At 42.4% G+C, this 19,019-nt stretch overlaps 3 non-coding genes across 3 annotated transcripts; 2 read left to right on the top strand and 1 right to left on the bottom strand.

Annotated features, from left to right (window-relative positions):
• Nucleotides 1-5,279: 5,279 nt before the first annotated feature.
• Nucleotides 5,280-5,421, top strand: LOC138230764 (U4 spliceosomal RNA). The gene has a single exon (XR_011186386.1). It is a non-coding gene; the product is annotated as a U4 spliceosomal RNA (small nuclear RNA).
• A 7,105-nt stretch (nt 5,422-12,526) lies between these two features.
• trnas-gga (transfer RNA serine (anticodon GGA)) lies at nt 12,527-12,608 on the bottom strand. The gene has a single exon. It is a non-coding gene; the product is annotated as a tRNA-Ser (tRNA).
• A 4,228-nt stretch (nt 12,609-16,836) lies between these two features.
• Nucleotides 16,837-16,978, top strand: LOC138230765 (U4 spliceosomal RNA). Its single transcript, XR_011186387.1, has one exon. It is a non-coding gene; the product is annotated as a U4 spliceosomal RNA (small nuclear RNA).
• Nucleotides 16,979-19,019: the final 2,041 nt, after the last annotated feature.

Raw genomic sequence — 19,019 nt, 5'->3', positions numbered from 1 at the left:
TCCCTGACAATGTACTGTTAGTTTTAATTGAAGAACGGCATTTGTGTTCAAATATACCAGACAAGTTACCGGGGTAAAGTTAGCTTGAAGTTCGAAAACGATTTTGGCACGCCTGTAGCGCTTTCACGAAATCTCTTAGAGTTACAAAAACACTTGCTTTGTGTATAAAATACATTGTGGATGCTTTCTCAGCCTTTACTTTTTCGTTTTTATGACATTTTTTTGACCAAGCACGAATATGCTTTTGTCCATATCTCCGCAATGGAAGCACAGAACGCCTTCAAACCAAAAGCATTTTAAAGACCACGACTTGTGGATATTTCCACAGCCTTTACATCAATCTATCGGTGAGCTAATTATCTTTTTTTAAACCTCCGGTTTTTCATCGATGCGTAATTACGCACGAACTGGAACCCGGGGGACCGCTGTGTGCACACGTTCACAAAGCGAGAAATACTGTTCAATACGGCTTCATGCGAAAAACCCGTATACTGTATGACCATAGGAAGCAGAACAGCGCGGTCTCCCATTACCCAGACTGTAAGCACGGGAATAAAGCTTTGTTTGATTTCTGAAACCCTTCCTTTACGTCCTGTTTTCATTCAGGTAAGGGTCAACTATATTCACAATACTACTGACAGCAGGAAGATTAAAATATTCTTTACTCAGCAGCTTATTAAAAACAGCTCCCATGATGTTCAAACCGATTTTTTACACAGAACACTGACACAGCTTTGTGTTCTGAAACTCTTTTTCTCTTGCTTTTATTTAATGTGGCACAATGCACTGGTTCACAAACCAATAGCATTTAAACCACAGCACCCACAATGCTGCAGGTAAGTGTTTTGCACACTAAGCAGGTCATCTGACTATTCCCAGCTTTGTTTTGGGTTATGGAACCTTTATTTTTTTATGATTTTCTGAAGATAACACTACAGGTGGGATGGGTGGGTTGTCTTCATGGCTCAATAGCATTTCAAATACAGCACCCACACTGCTGAAACCAAGTGTTTTACACACCAGACAGGCCCCCGAACCTCATACAACCTTGCTGTGGCTGTGGCCCCTTTCTTTAATTTTTTTATGATTTTCTGAAGATAACACTACAGGTAATACACTGGGACAGGTGGGTCGTCTTCATGGCTCAATAGCATTTCAAATACAGCACCCACTCTGCTGAAACCAAGTGTTTTACACACCAGACAGGCCCCCAAACCTCATACAACCTTACTGTGGCTGTGGCCCCTTTCTTTATTTTGTAATGATTTTCTGAAGATAACACTACAGGTAATACACTGGGACGGGTGGGTCGTCTTCATGGCTCAATTGCATTTCAAATACAGCACCCACTCTGCTGAAACCAAGTGTTTTACACACCAGACAGGCCCCCAAACCTCATACAACCTTACTGTGGCTGTGGCCCCTTTCTTTATTTTGTAATGATTTTCTGAAGATAACACTACAGGTAATACACTGGGACGGGTGGGTCGTCTTCATGGCTCAATAGCATTTCAAATACAACAGCCACACTGCTGAAACCAGGTGTTTTACACACCAGACAGCCCCCAGAACCTTATACAACCTTGCTGTGGTTGTGGCCCCTTTCTTTATTTTTTTATGAGTTTTTCAATATGGCACCATTAGACAGGCGGTACATGGGGATAGTACATCGTGCTCTTCACGAGTCAATAGCTCTTCAAGCACAACAGCCACAGTGCTGCAACCAGGTGTTTTACACACCAGACAGCTCCCCTAACCTTATACAACCTCGCTTTGAGTTGTTTAACATTTCTTTCAAATCACTTGGGTTCATCAATCATTTGATCATTTTTCAGCGTGGAATAAACCTATTACTTGTTCCTTGGAGATTACCATCTGCTGATAAGATATGATCGCTATATTGACCATATACAATTTCTTGCATAAGGAATTCATATTTTGCATACACCGATCCCCCCGGAGTCCCAAGTGATTCTGGTTTTGGAAAGCTAAAGGACAATGAGCTTCACGATACCAGGGGGACAGTGGGTGGTCAAGTCTCCCCTAAACAATGGATCTTGTCAGATTATGATGTCAGTGCATTTAATAAATGTTGTTGAACTCTCTTTAGCCCAAATACAGAGGAGCCCAGACCCAGAATGTTACTGACAGAGAGTGATCTCATTATGTGTGTTTGGATTTTAACAACTATTTTTATTGTTTGCTAGAACCAAAACAATCTATGTTAGACATTTTCATCTTCAGCCAAAAATACAAACCTGTCTACGTAGTGTGGTGCAGGTTCTTGTCCCATCCTGCTCTTGGTCCAGGTTGGAGGGTTGCACCGATTCTGAATCTTGTTAGCTGGTATGGATGGGTTTGGGGGTGTTGATACCAGAGTGGTCCAGGAGGGGGATTCAGGTGTCTCGGGGGCATTCTTGTTTTTCTATGAGTTCAGGTTGATTCTGTTGGTTCTGTCATGAATCTCCCTCACGCAGGCAAGCGCTCCCGCATTCCCTCGAGCTCTCCCCATACCAAACGTGCACATGTCAATCAGTCCTCTACTTAAACCCTCATCTGTTCCCCGGTCATTGCTCACGATTGAGATTCTGTCCCGGAGCTTACCTACTAACTACGCTTTTGCCTTACTATGACTTCTCCCCTGGACCTCGACCCCGCTTTTCCGACAACTGCTTTAGCCACTCGATTTTGTACCTTCGCCTGTTTTACGCTTTCTCAGATCCTGACCCCAGCCTGTCTCTTCATTTACGCCTCTGCCTACCGACGCAACTTCTACGCCTTCCCGGACTCGGGCCCCTGCCTGTTTACTCCGACTACGCCTGCGTCTTGGGCCAACCCTACCAAGGGCACCGCATTGGATCCCTATCCTCAGCAGTCAGCCCCTGCGTGACAGGTTCTGAGTGTCTTGGTTACATCCGTTTGTGTGTATAGATGAAAAAGCTATTGAAGAGCACCCCCACACCCCCCACCCGTCTTGGTGGAAGTTGCCATGTTCAAAAAATCCTAAAAAGATAATTAAAGTTGCACACAACAAAGCATGACTGTGAAAGGTCAGGAGGCCTGCCTAGTGAGCACAACACTTGATTACAGTCAAAAAAAACATTAAAAAATAAAGAAATGTTCCACAACTCAAAGCGAGGTTGTATAAGGTTAGGGGAAATGTCTGGTGTAAAACACCTGGTTGCAGCACTGTGGCTGTTGTGCTTGAAGAGCTATTGACTCATGAATAGCACCCCCCAATCCCCATGTACCGCCTGTCTAATGGTGCCATATTGAAAAACTAAAATTCTTATTAAAAAAATAAATAAAGGGGCCACAACCACAGAAAGGTTGTATAAGGTTAGGGGACCTGTGTGGTGTGTAAAACACTTGGTTTCAGCAGTGTGGTTGTTGTATTTGAAATGCTATTGAGCCATGAAGACTACCCACCTATCGCACTGTGTTACCTGTAGTGTTATCTTCAGAAAATCATAAAAAAATAAAGAAAGGGGCCACAGCCACAGCAAGGTTGTACGAGGTTCTTGGGCCTGTCTGGTGTGTAAAACACTTGGTTTCAGCAGTGTGGGTGCTGTATTTGAAATGCTATTGAGCCATGAAGACGACCCACCTGTCCCAGTGTATTACCCGTAGTGTTATCTTCAAAAAATCATAAAAAATTAAAGAAAGGGGCCACAGCCACAGCAAGGTTATATAAAGTTAGGGGGCCTGTCTGGTGTGTAAAACACTTGGTTTCAACAGTGTGGGTGCTGTATTTGAAATGCTATTGAGCCATGAAGACGACCCACCTATCCCAGTGTATTACCTGTAGTGTTATCTTCAGAAAATCATAAAAAATTAAAGAAAGGGGCCACAGCCACAGCAAGGTTGTACGAGGTCCGGGGGCCTGTCTGGTGTGTAAAACACTTGGTTTCAGCAGTGTGGGTGCTGTATTTGAAATGCTATTGAGCCATGAAGACGACCCACCTGTCCCAGTGTATTACCCGTAGTGTTATCTTCAAAAAATCATAAAAAATTAAAGAAAGGGGCCACAGCCACAGCAAGGTTATATAAAGTTAGGGGGCCTGTCTGGTGTGTAAAACACTTGGTTTCAACAGTGTGGGTGCTGTATTTGAAATGCTATTGAGCCATGAAGATGACCCACCTATCCCAGTGTATTACCTGTAGTGTTATCTTCAGAAAATCCTAAAAAATATAAAGAAAGGTTCCACAACCCAAAACAAAGCTGGGAAAAGTCAGAGGACCTGCTTAGTGTGCAAAACACTTGCTGCATTGTGGGTGCTGTGGTTTAAATGCTATTGGTTTGTGAACAGAATACCCCTATCCCAATGCATTGTGCCATATTAAATAAAAGCATGACAAAAAGAGATTCAGAATGCAAAGCTGTGTCAGTGTTCTGTGTAAAAAATCGGTTTGAACATCATGGGAGCTGTTTTTAATAAGCTGCTGAGAAAAGAATATTTTAATCTTCCTGCTGTCAGTAGTATTGTGAATATAGTTGACCCTTACCTGAATGAAAACAGGGCGTAAAGGAAGGGTTTCAGAAATCAAACAAAGCTTTATTCCCGTGCTTACAGTCTGGGTAATGGGAGACCGCGCTGTTCTGCTTCCTATGGTCATATACGGGTTTTTCGCATGAAGCCGTATTGAACAGTATTTCTCGCGTTGTGAACGTGTGCACACAGCGGTCCCCCGGGTTCCAGTTCGTGCGTAATTACGCATCGATGAAAAACCGGAGGTTTAAAAAAAGATAATTAGCTCACTGATAGTTTGATGTAAAGGCTGTGGAAATATCCACAAGTCGTGGTCTTTAAAATGCATTTGGTTTGACGGCGTTCTGTGCTTCCATTGCGAAGATATGGACAAAAGAATATTCGTGCATGGTCAAAAAAATGTCATAAAATCGAAAAAGTAAAGGCTGAGAAAGCATCCACAATGTATTTTATACACAAAACAAGCATTCTCGCAACTCTAAGAGGTTTCGTGAAAGCGCTACAGGCGTGCCAAAATCGTTTTCGAACTTCGAGCTAACTTTACCCCGGTCTTCGTCATTGTTCTGTCATCTTTTATTTAAAGGGTTGTATTTCTGCTGCTGAAAATAAGCAACGGTTTTCTCACAACGCCCTTTGTTCCCAACGGAGCCCTTGTCTGTCATGAAATTCTTCAAAACCTCAAGCTAGAAGAAGAAGAAGACGACAAATATGAAGCGTTATAGCAACGACATGCCATGAGACGATCGATAACGATTTCCATAGAATCCCCGCGGTTGCTTGGCAACCGTCAGCTTTGCGCAGTGGCAGTATCGTAGCCTGTGAGGTTTAGCCGAGGCGCGATTATTGCTAGTTGAAAACTTTTCCCAATACCCCGCTTCCGCCGGTTTGCAATACAATCGGCGAAAGCAATTTTTGACAGTCTCGTCAGAGACTGAGCAAGGTGTTTAAAGACAGATTTGGTCATGGTGATATCATGGTAGAAAGAAACGAGCTTGTTACGTGTCAACAGAAACGCTCTTTAGCTCTTTCAGCTTTATGCAGAGAACAGCGTCTGTCGAGATTACTTTTGTGTCAGCGCGAAACGCCGTGTGCTGTCAGTTTGATTTCATATTGCTCGTAGCGGCGCCTGGCTTTTGTCTGTCAAACGTTAGGTTGCGCTTCTTCATGCTGCATCGTCGGCATGAGTGGAGCATTTTAAACGTCTGTACTTACTGCGCCCCATAAGAAATCGTTTGTCCCTGTTCAAAAGAGATTGTGCGATGTCCTGCAGCGTTCGCAAAGCAAACCTTTGACAGTTTGAAAAGAGGAATTTATTCTGCTTCCTGTGCGTGCAGTAGTTACAAAGTTGAACGTCTTTACACGATCTGCTGCAGTTTTCAGTGGGTGGGCTTTGTCAAATGGCTTGGAAAAACGCACTGTGTTTCGGCTCGGGAAACATCATGAGCAGTGTCCTGCATGTTTTCTGTGTATAGCTGTCTTTTAACGCGTACAGAATTCATTCGAAATCATTGTTTTCTCCAATTAACAAGGGTCCCTTTTTGAACCTGCCAGAAGCATTCTTTCAATGTAACAGATTTACTCCGGGGAAGGGCAGCATGACATTGAGAGTAGCTCAAGCTTTCAGCACCTTTATCTGACTGCATGTATGCAGACACTGCTCAGAATCCCCTGTAAGATTCTCCTTCAATTCCGTTTTGCAGTGCTTTAGCTCTTTCAAAAGGCTTCACTTTGCTAGTCACAATCCAAGGCTCATGACAGCATTTGAAAACATTTGCAACTGCATTGGCCGGGAATCGAACCTGGGTCAACTGCTTTGAAGGCAGCTATGCGCAACACTGGCTCGCTCCAGAGTAAATTTCACGTCGAGGGCATATTTTTTTCCATTTTACCGTGAGTCGGGCTCAGCTGCACAGAGGAGAGAGCAGAGCAATGAGGTCACGGGGAAGAAGGGACAATTTTATGATGCTTTGGAAGATAATGTTTTTTTTTTCTTATACTGAAAATGAAAGGTAGTTGTTTCTATATGGACTCAGTCTTTGGAATTTGTATATATATATTTCAGTGATCCCTCAGCCATTCCTTCTGTATTGTAATTCAATTTCTCTTTTAAAATTCCTTCCCCACTTCTAGGACCTGCAGTTGCTGAACTCCACAATGGCTTCTATTGGAAAGTCTGTGACTGAGACCAAGTAAGTGCTCACTTTTTTATGAAACCATTATTTATTTTGGAGCAATGAGCAATTCTTATATAAATGCAATAAAATCATTATGCTCAAACTATGAGAGAGAAAATTAAGGATAATTTAAGAAATCAGTCTTAGCTTGTTTCTATACACAGATGGTATTATTTATTTTCAAAGGAAACCCGCGAGGATTCCCCTGGTGTGCAAGATGTGCCTGAATACTCTTGATCAGCTTCCTGCTCACTTGAAGAGGGCGTGTATGAAGCACGCCACGGCAGAAGAGATCAGGATGGCCTCTCAACAGGCGAGGGAGGACATGATGAATCACCTGAAGAATGGGGTCATCGTGGATTACCACAGAATAGAGATCGTGTCTGGTGAGGCAAACAGGATAGTGGTTGTAAGACTGCTAGAGTCCTTGGGCCTTTTTGTACATGGGAAGCCTGAAGACACATTGGCAAGGTGAGATATTTTTAATCTGTAAGGCTTCTGTAGTTTCTTTTTGAAATCATTGTTACAACATATTATGTAAAAGCATGTTGAAAAGAATATACCTGCATTCCAGCGGCCCTGAGCAAGAGGCCGCTGTCCAGGAGGAAGAGATGCCAGAGGCTGCTCTAGAAACTGAAACAGAAGCGGATAAGGAAAGGGAAGATATGAGCTCTGAAGAACTCTATCAGCAGTAAGACTTTTTATTTTTCAGATGTATCTATTTTTTACTAAAATTCTAATTTGTCTTATAGGTATAAAATGTTTAAACCGGTGTTTTATATCCTTACAGGCCCTGAGTAGTTAAAAAGTATCAGCAGGCCGGAAGAGAGTGGCCCAAGCTGGACTCTATAGAAAGCACTCCCTGGATGCTCCTCTCCTGATTGGATTCAAACAGTACCTTACCAAGGATCTGGGAGTGGCAAATTATTCTCAGGAGGTATTTATTTTTTAAAGGCATTTAAAATTAAGTAATGGTATCTTCATTGTAAATGTTTTTATTTCTTAGCTTAAAATTCACCCATGTGAAATGATGTCAGCCATAAACATCATGACTCTATATTTCCTACCTGAATCTATTCTACTTAAATTATTACATTATACACAATTTGAGTTCATTTTAAAAAGTAAAAGGTAATGAAAGGAATGCATTTTCATAAGAAAGATAATACCGATATGCATGTGATAATCTTCCTTATATCATGTAGTGCATCATTTGGACACTTTGTGGGCTTCAAATACAAAGAAAATCATGTTCTATGGTACAAGATAAATACAAAACTTAAGCTTTTATTTTAATTAGATTTGTTTATAAAGCATAAGCAATCATTTATTACATCGCTTCTTGAATTAAATCTTTTGACAAGAGGTAAGACTTCTATTTTACATTTAAACCCATGTTTAGCTGCGTTTTTTAGATTTAACTGAACCAATTTCTGTGTGTGATAATGTCCTTGAATTCTGACATCACACTAAATTACATGATATAAAACAGCTAATGTTTCTAGAGATAAAGTTTCTGGGATGCTTCTAATTACTTTTTATTACCAGGGACAGTTTAATTCACCTTGTACAGTACTGAAAGACCAAGATGCTTTTTTAAAGTTATTTAACATTTTATAGAACTTTTTCTACTATGGCAACATGATGAGCTTGGTGAAACTTGGAAAAATACTGCTTGGCCACTTATCTTAAGATAAAGATAGGATAAAGGTTTATCTTTTGCACCTACCTGACCCCCAGGGAAGGCCAATGCTTTCTAAGTTGATGGTTCCCTACAGTAGACTGTACCTTATCTTCAAAGGTAATGTATATTGACCCAAATCAGTTTTGGAATCCAATCTACTGCCGAGATGGAGCACATCCTTTTTTCAGGATTTTAGCATCATACGTTTGGTATATTTAGTCCCTAATGATGAAAGAAATGATCATAGAACATGACATCTAACCTTACCTGTGGTGTCTTTAATCCCTATTGCTCAATGCATGGTGTACGTACTGCATACATGTGTCTTGAGAATGAGGAATGGGCCCCTGAGACAGTAATTTGCCTGTTTCACAAATGATCGTATTTTACTAGAGATTCTGTTTGGGATTCAGATGTGCATTCGGACAGCAATCCCTTTCAAGAAATGATACGTTCTGGATGAGGTCAAAGGTGCTGGAACACTGTATTTAGGATGTGTTTGCAGAGACTATGTGTCTCCTGCTTCAACGCAGTGATAAATAGATGTGCTCCTGTAATTCATTGGTACATGCCCAGGGCAGTAAGCAGTCTGAGGATTTATTTCCAGACGGCATAGAGCAGTGAAGTAGTGTAGTAGAGCAACACACTGGATCATTTTATTATTAGAATCTATTCTACTTAAATTATTACATTATACACAACTTGAGTTCATTTTAAAAAGTAAAAGATAATGAAAGGAATGCATTTTCATAAGAAAGATAATACTGATATGCATGTGATAATCTTCTTTATATCATGTAGTGCGTCATTTGGACACTTTGTGGGCTTGAAATACAAAGAAAATCATGTTCTATGGTACAAGATAAATACAAAACTTTAGCTTTTATTTTAATTAGATTTGTTTATAAAGCATAAGCAATCATTTATTACATTAATATATGTGAAAATAACATTTTAGCATCATATTATTACATACAGGTCTCTAGCTTCAACACAGTGATATATATATGCTCAGTGATTTATTGGTACATGCCCAGGTCAATAATCAGAATGAGGATTTATTTCCAGACGGGCTACAGGTAGTGTTGTGAAATACTTCAACACACTGGATCGCAGATTTAGACCCCCTGCACTCTTACTACTTAAAAACCAAAGAAATGAAGATATGTAGCAATCACATTGTAACAGGGGTGACAGTGACTTAATGCTTATACTAGTGGACTTCTGGTACCTTTAGGGTAAGGTGTTCCCTGAAGGGCTCTCAAACCCCGCATTTCAGATGCCTAGCTGTATCGCTGATGTGTTGCACCTCAGAATCACTTTTAAACCTTACCTCTGGTATCTTTAATCCCTATTGCTCAACGCATGGTGAAAGTATTGCATAAATGTGTCTGAAAATGAGCAATGGGCACCTGAGAGACTCATTTGCCTGTTTCACAAATGATCATATTTGACTAGAGATTCTGTTTGGGATTCAGTTGTGCATTCTGACAGCAATCCCTTTCAAAAAACGATACATTCTGGATGAGGTCAAAGGTGCAGGAACACTGTATTTAGGATGTGTTTGCACTTATGAGGATTTATTTCCAGATGTGCTAGGGGTAGTGTTGTGAAATACTTCAACACACTGGATCGCAGGTTTAAACCCCCTGCACTCTTACTCCTTAAAAACCAACAAATGCAGATATGTAGCAATCATATTGTAGCAGACACTCATTTGCCTGTTTCACAAATGATCATATTCTACTAGAGATTCTGTTTGGGATACGGATGTGCATTCTGACAGCAATCTCTTTCAAAAAATGCTTTTACCTTTTCGCGGCTTTGCCCTTCTTGCCTCTTTGGACAATATCTCCATCTTGTGGTCGTTGTTGGTAATGTCTAGACAATATCTCCATCTTGTGGTCGTTCTTGGTAATGTCTTCTTATGCCCTTTTTTATTTCAATTCTCTATTAGTTGATTCTAGAATCTCTACAATAGAGTTGAAAACATCAGTTTTAAAGCAGACAATATGACATTATTTATAGTCCAATTAGAAATGTATTACCCTGATAGATATCCCAACACCCGGAATGTATTGATACCATATCCCCAGTAATGCTCCTCAGGCCTAACAAGCACACTGTTGGTCTTAGGAAGCATCAGACACAGAAACGGTAACAACATCCTTCTTTCTGTTCACTCAGTCTCTGGTGCCGTGGGTCAGTGAAAGTGCGATGCGCGGATCCAGCGATCTCATCCTGTCACTCAGATGGCACAATCAGTAATTGGTGGCAGTTGATATGGTCCCTCCCAGCAGGATTGCAACATCTGGCAGGGTATCTCTTCTTCACCTACACCCACTCGCCAGGTATCCGGTCGTGTCTCCCCTCTGCTGGAGGTCCCCAAGCGTCCGGCACCTGTTCACAAGCCCTGTGCACCGCTTCAGTTAACAAACCTACAACACTTTAATAGAGAGTTATCTACCCACGGTGTCCCTTCAGTTGATATTTCCTTAGTTGGTCTTTCAGACTGTGGGTGATTGGGGCAATGTGACTTCCAACTTACCCCTAGTGAGGCAATTACAGCCTGGCACACCTTCCCAGTGTAGTCTGCCCCTAGATCAGTATCCAAGGGGCAGGGCAGTCCATACCCTGGGATCATCTTTGTCATACACTTGGGTATGTGCCAGCCCACATCACATCATCATACAACCCCACATTCTTTACACATTTGTTCTAACCACTATTAAACATCTATTAAAGGCCTCAACCTGAATTCTCCCCTTTCCCCAATAGAGGTTTCACAGGGGTCTCAGACTCCCGCTCTCCCAGTGCAGCTCGTCTGGCATCTGCATCTGCATGGTTGTTACCTTGAGTTACTGGAATTCTTTATTTATTGTGTTATTTACACCTTACTCAAGCTGCTTCTGTCGGCAGCTGTAAAACTACAAATCAGTTCAGAGACAAGCCTAGTATTCTTAACTGGAGTCCCTGCCGTTGTGAGAGAATCCTATTTCTCCATAGCCATCCAGAATTGTGGCCTACATGCAACAAATACATACATTATATACATATACAGTAACCCTTTGTCCACACTTACATACAAAGGAATGGTTGATCCATCTGAGGAAACCCCAGTCTCAGCACCTGTAAGAGAGCTTGTTTCAAATTATTATAGGCGGCTTTTGTTGCGGGAACCAAGGCAATCTTGTCCTTGTACTGCACTCCCCCCTTAAGCAGATCTGTTAAGAGTTGTGCTCACCCTGTAAAAACATTGCACCCAAGCCCTGTTAAAATTTCACAATGCTAGACACAAAAGGGCCTTATCATAACTGCTTCTATTAGACACTCTAAAGCTGAAGCAACTCAGACTTGTGGGTTTCCTCGTCAGGGGAAGCACTCAGAATACTATCAACATACTGAGTGATCACAGTCAGTTGAAGCCACGTGATACCCTGTTCTGGATAGTCATTCTTTGTAATGCATAATATTCCAACCCAATAGATCTGGGATAAAACCACCCATTAAAATCTGGTACTCGGCAAGTAAAACTTGCTGCCCCAATACTCCTGTGGCCTCCTGCCGTCTCCCCATATACATTACTCTATAGCACACTGTTGAACAGAGGAGTGAAACAAGCATGACAGTAGTGCTCCAGTATCCCATAACAGAGAAACCAACACTCCATTAACAGTACATTTTTATCCACTGGACTGGGACAGACTTAGGGAGGGTACAAGGGATTTACAGGATCTAATCGTTAGGTAAACAGATCTTCTCACAAGACGTTATTCTCCCCAGTCTCGATTCTAAACCTACAGCGTTTCAGCATGTCTGAGACATTCGAATAAACCCAAATTGTTTCCTCTATTGCAACTAATTGTATAAAAATACAAACACTGTTTATCTAACTACTTTTACGTCCACCTGTACTGTACTTATACTTTCAGACGCTCTTATATTTTCCAATCTCCTTAAGTTGATTTTCGTCAAGTCTCTTTAGTTACGTCTCTAGCCAGTCCCGCTGGCTAAACACACTTACACCGTCATTTAGCTGCAAAAAGGCATTCGCGGATGCTGAAGAATTTATTTCCAAGGCAGCGGGTACAAGCGATTTGGCGTTTTAAAACCACCAGGAACAGCAAAGAGGCACGCTTCTTTCCTTGCGCCGGAACACAAGGACTGGAGGCGGACAACCTAGTCGGCAGGATTCGAACTTGCGCGGGGAGACCCCAATGGATTTCCAATCCATCGCTTTAATCACTCGGCCACGACTACAGCAAGCCCCACCGCCGCTGCGTTCTTGCTACAATCTTACCTGGATCGCGAGGCGCCGGCGGAAGCCTATTTCAAAGTCATTCTCCGTTTAAAAAAAACATTTCCAAAATACAAGCCTTGCAGACAGACACGCCTCAGAGGACTTAAGGGTGGCTTCATGTCGGAATGATAAAGTCTCCCCGTCCGGACATGAAAATGCCACTTTGTTACACACAAAAAAAGAATCAACAACAGAGAAATGCCCACAAGCATTTGAAAAGCCGCACCACGTCGCACTTGAAATAGCTCTTACATTAGTGGTAGACGCAGGAATCGCCTTTTTATTTACGCTCTTACCAACGCGATGGAAAGCAAAACAAAGCAAAGCAGAGCAAAACAAAACGAACAAACGAAAACCCTCACGTCCCACACTTGCATGTAAGGCCGTTACGTGCCCAAGCGGTATTGTATGTCATCCTAGCACTGCAGCCCGGGGCGTACGGTATATGGGAACGAGCGCACGCCACGAATCGTCTCGAATCACTCCCTACAGCTGTAAGGCACCTTGAAGTGTGCACCCCCAACATTCTTCCTTGCGCATCTGTGAAATCTAAATTAAATCTCACGTTGGGGGCATATTTTTTTCCACTTTATCATGAGTCGGGCTCGGCTGCACAGAGGTGAGAGCAGAGCAATGAGGTCACGGGGACAGGGGAGTTACACGCTGGCGGTTTGAATACGCGGAAGATCACTGAGGGATCCACAGTATATGGACCCTCCGTGCTCCATCAGTCCACACTCCGGACTCTGAATCCTGCCATCCGAGTTAAGATCTCGGCGAAACCTGAGGCGCAGTTCCTTCTTAAAACGTAATCTGGTGAGCATTTCTAGAATCATACTTGTATAGATGCAGCCTTTAATGTGTTGCTAGGTTAAAATTGATGACTTCTTGAACTTCAGTAGGCAACTGCCCTCTTGATTTTGGATTTAATTTCTTTATTACAGGGGCGCATTTATGAAGACAGAGTCATGTTCAGGTACTTTGCTTGATGGAGGAAGCTCATTTCGGACTCTGTTATCTGCTCACCTGGAAAGGTCTGCTGTACTACTACAAGAGAGAAGTAGAGTCTGGAAGAAGGGACAATTTTATGATGCTTTGGAAGATAATGTTTTTTTTTCTTTGAAATCGAAATGAATCAGAATATCAGTGCAAAAGACAAACTCTTGGTTTGGTTTAAAGAGATATGGTTTTAAAACAGACAACATGTAGAAAACAGGTGTTTCTCACTTTTGGAAAAGAATGGACCGCGGGTAATATTTTACTAGTTGCAGTGCTGAGCTCACTGGGTTACAGTCCTGCAGTGTCACACCAGGGCCAGTGGCGCAATGGATAACGCGTCTGACTACGGATTATGAGATTGTAAATTCGACTCCTGGCTGGCTCGGGTCGTTTTTAAACGCATCAGGCTACTCCCTTAGTAGCCTGTGCTACTTACTGCATTGTAATCGTACCCAGTAAGAGATTTCCTTCATGTAAATGAACTGCACCTGACAGCTTTAGAAAAACACCTGGGCTCAGTACGGTGCTGAGAGCTCAGCGTTGCTGTTGTTCTAATTAGAACGCACTGCATCGGCTATGAACCCGAACTTTTCAATTATTCCGATCAGTAAGTCAACACGTAGTCCACATGAAGGTAGGAATATTCTCTTGTCTGTCTCTTGTTTGTATAGAACTGAATGTCCCTGACAATGTACTGTTAGTTTTAATTGAAGAACGGCATTTGTGTTCAAATATACCAGACAAGTTTACGTAACTGCTCATGCGACACTCAGTTGTAATTAGTCAAGAAATAAAGTCGAACAACAGCTGCGGGTTTGATTCTGAACGTATCAGATTGCAGCGCGTTTTACTTCCATTGACAAATGATAGAGATTCGAAGAGAGATCCTTCAGACCAGCAAGCAAACCCACGGCTATTTCGGTTTTCTATCTAGGCAACGTTGGTGTCTGCAATAGCATACATGAAAGCGTGATGCAATTTCTGTGGCTACTTGATTATAATGCTTTTTTTTATTTTTATTAAACATGTAGAATTTACAAATACAAATACAACAAGAGGATCAGAGTCATGTACAAGAGAAAAAAAACGCAGCAGAAAAAAAACATTTAACTACCAGAGGTAATTAAGTAATTATGTGATCAAATTGTATATTTTACACGTATCATATTTTCCTTGCTTTAATATTTCTCAATTATAAACTTTAGTTTCAACATGCATGCGTTTCCTGTAAAAAAATAAAACTCAGCACAGTTTTTTACAAAACAAAAAAAACGTTTTTCTTTTAACAACATTTCGAGTACCTCTGGCATTCATGAAAAAGACATACACAAAAGCAAATAACTAACTCTAAGACTATCTAAACTATTGAGTTTTTCAAAGAACCAGAACTATAACAGTCCTTAACACTTAACTACACCATTCCAAACTAACACTAAAGAAACACTAGTATATACTGGTATAACAAATAAAACCAAACATAATCATTAACTGAGCAGTCACTGGGAGCAAATCTCCTTCCCGTCCACAAAGGCCCTCGCTCCCACAAAGTAGGGTCTCCTCCCCTCTCTTCTGGCAGCTTCAACCTGGGGCCACAGCTGGTTCCTGGTGCTCCTGTCCGCGCCAGACAGTTCCTCTGCAAACCTCAGTTTGTTCCCATTCAAATACTCATTCCCCCTCGCCGCTCGCCAGAGCATGTCCCTCGCCGTCCTCTTGGTGAACTGTATTATAATCGATCTGGGGCGCACTTGCCCAGACATGTTCGCTCTCCCGAGCCTGTGAACAAAGTCAATGGCCGATATTACGTCCTCCTGGTCCGGCAGGGTCCTTTTACAGATACCCTTCACTGTTGCAACAAGGTCCTTATCACGTTCCTCTTTAACTCCAAATAATTTTAAATTCCATCGTCGACAGTATCTATCTACATCGTTCACTTTCAATTCAAGTTCTTTAATATGCTTTTCTTGTTCGGTATTTACTTGTTTAAGAACTTTTACTTCACTCTTTAAGTCTTCAACCTCTTTAAACACACAGTCCATGGACTTTTTAAGACTTTCGATTGCGACTGTATTAAATCGAATCATTTCCTTCAGCTCACCCATCATGTTAAAGATGTTGGTTTGGAGCTCCTCCAGCGTCAGGTCGCCCCTTCCTCTCTTGGCCGCCGGGGTTTTCACAGGTGTGCTGGGCAGGGACTCCGGCTCTACCGTACGAGCGCATCTCCAGCACTCTTTCCACGTCCCCTCCAGCTGCTTCACTTTTCCCTGTAGTTCCATCGATTTTCTTGTAGTGCTATACATATACGATTGAGGTATCTTAGATTTCTCCTTCGAGGACCCAGCACTCTTTTCTTTTCCCAGTGTTACTCATATCGAAATTCTTAAACCTAAAAAAAATCGTTTTTTTTTTCTTTCAATTATAACTGAAGTTTAAACAACTAGTGTTAAGTCCTTATTTTTCTGTAGTCAAAAAAAGCAAAAATTAACATTCAGGTCATGAAAAACTCAAAAAAACTCCTCAACCACTAAACTTTACCTCCCACCTGAGCGCCATCTTGAACGCCCCTACCACCAGAGAATGCTCACGATTTCGGAAGCTGTCTCCGGGACGTGCTGATTCCACACATCCTGAATAAATCATGATATAGTTAGTTGCTGTAGCTAGACGTTTAAATGAGTTTCATGGCCAGATGGACTGTTTCCTCCAGCGGTATAGTATTGCAGTGAGACAGCACGATGCCTGCAAGACTATGTCACGCTAAACGCCACAGATTGTGTTTGTCCGTTCGTGTCAGTCGTCCTGCAGCCACGGGAAGTGGGACACAAACATGCTGCAATGCTTTCAAGACGTTAGGATTTGTTTGTGCAACATCCGAGAAGAGTACTTGTGGCTTGAATGTGAACTGTACGTGCCCGCCCCCTTTCCTCTGTAGTGCATGAGTTCCTCCCGGCATGCCCTTCCTCATTGTTCTGTCATCTTGTACTTAAAGGGTTGTATTTCTGCTGCTGAAAATAAGCAACGGTTTTCTCACAACGCCCTTTGTTCCCGACGGAGACCTTGTCTGCCATGAAATTCTTCAAAACCTCAAGCTAGATGAAGAAGAGGACAAATATGAAGCGTTACAGAAACGACATGCCATGAGACGATCGATAACGATTTCCATAGGATCCCCGCGGTTGCCTGGCAACTATCAGCTTTGCGCAGTGGCAGTATCGTAGCCTGTGAGGTTTAGCCGAGGCGCGATTATTGCTAGTTGAAAACTTTTCCCAATACCCCGCTTCCGCCGGTTTGCAATACAATCGGCGAAAGCAATTTTTGACAGTGTCGTCAGAGACTGAGCAAGGTGCTTAAAGACAGATTTGGTCATGGTGACATCATGGTAGAAAGAAACGAGCTTGTTACGTCTCAACAGAAACGCTCTTTAGCTCTTTCAGCGTTATGCAGAGAACAGCGTCTGTCGAGATCACTTTTGAGTCAGCGCGAAACGCCGTGTGCTGTCAGTTTGATTTCATATTGCTCGTAGCGGCGCCCGGCCTTTGTCTGTCAAACGTTAGGTTGCGCTTCTTCATGCTGCATCGTCGACATGAGTGGAGCTTTTTAAACGTCTGTACTTACTGCGCCCCATAAGAAATCGTTCGTCCCTGTTCAAAAGAGATTGTGCGATGTCCTGCAGCGTTCGCAAAGCAAACCTTTGACAGTTTGAAAAGAGGAATTTATTCTGCTTCCTGTGCGTGCAGTAATTACAAAGTTGAACGTCTTTACACGATCTGCTGCAGTTTTCAGTGGGCGGGCTTTGTCAAATTGCTTGGAAAAACGCAGTTTCGGCTCGGGAAACATCATGAGCAGTGTCAGCACAGAGAGGACCACTGTCGTGAGGCCGGTTAGCTCAGTTGGTTAGAGTGTGGTGCTAATAACGCCAAGGTCGTGGGTTCGAGCCCCGTACGTGCCAGGTCCTTTTCTCCTCTCTTACCAAAGCTGTTAGGTTCCTTTCCGTGGTGAGATGGGTTGTCATGCAACGCTGCCACATAGTGCCGACAGACAAGAGTGTTGCGGGAGAAGAGAAAAGTGTTTGAAGTTTTAAGAGTGTATTAGGTGGAGCCAAAATCAAGTGTCACAAATGCAAGTGGGAGGATTTCCAATGTTTAATATGGTAAAAATAAGCAGAAGTTATCTGCCGGTCATGGCACAGTCTGCCATGCTTTTGTCATATACTGTAAAGTGGTGTCGAACTGGAGCCTCACCATTTGCATATGTGAGGCTCCAGTTATACATCGAGTGTCACGTTAAATGACAAAAATCAAGAGAGTTAAAGCAGCTGGAGAGGTTTTCTTACAACTTTTGAGCTGACACAGTTTTGGAAAATGTTTCCTTCACGCTGCACTGTACAACATAGGCAGCCAAGAGTCTCCAAAACAAAACAGAATTGACAGATAGGAGAAAATTCCCACTCGTCCTGAAGTTCCCAAAATCCAGCACTGAGCGTAAACAAAGTGTCTAAGTAGCGTGGGAATGCTAACCCTAACCCTAGCTGGAGTTTGAGCAATCCAGCACTGAGCGTAAAAAGATGAGTCAAAGTAATGTCTAATCTGATTAGTTTCCTTAGAGCTGGTTCAGAGTTTGTTCAAGAATTTACCTTTCACAGATGCGCAAAGAAGAATGTTGGGGGTGCACGCTTCAAGGTGCCTTACAGCTGTAGGGAGTGATTCGAGACGATTCGTGGCGTGTGCTCGTTCCCATATACCGTACGCCCCGGGTTGCAGTGGTAGGATGACATACAATACCGCTTGGGCACGTAACGGTGTTATTTGCAAGTGCGGGACGTGAGGGTTTTTGTTTGTTCGTTGTTTTGCTCTGCTTTGCTTTGTTTTGCTTTCCATCGCGTTGGTAAGAGCGTAAATAAAAAGGCGATTCCTGCGTCTACCACTAATGTAAGAGCTATTTCAAGTGCGGCGTGGTGCGGCTTTTCAAATGCTCAACAGGATGACTTCGCATGCACGCGTGCTTTCATGAAGTCGTGTGTGCAACCATGTCTGCTTACGTGCAAACGGGCGTGGTTTCATGTATGCAAAAAACTTTCCTGGGCTCTTCTGAAGCACATAAAATTATTTGGAGATATAAATTTGTCTTGTTTTCCTCTTAGGCTCTAGAATTGATATTTTTTTTTTCATTTTTGGTATTTTTCATCATTTTTCAGAAAGTGGTTGCAAGCCCGATATCATGCGAAGAAACTTCAGGATTCGGGGATCAGTCAATGGATTTTAAAACACATCCTAAATACAGTGTTCCTGCACCTTTGACCTCATCCAGAATGTATCGTTTTTTGAAAGGGATTGCTGTCAGAATGCACAACTGAATTCCAAACAGAATCTCTAGTC

Source organism: Lepisosteus oculatus, unplaced genomic scaffold (assembly GCF_040954835.1).
Source record: "Lepisosteus oculatus isolate fLepOcu1 unplaced genomic scaffold, fLepOcu1.hap2 HAP2_SCAFFOLD_489, whole genome shotgun sequence".
Classification (NCBI taxonomy): Eukaryota; Metazoa; Chordata; class Actinopteri; order Semionotiformes; family Lepisosteidae; genus Lepisosteus; species Lepisosteus oculatus.
Note: the sequence above shows the minus strand (reverse complement) of the source record. Positions and strands in the feature narration are given on the sequence as shown.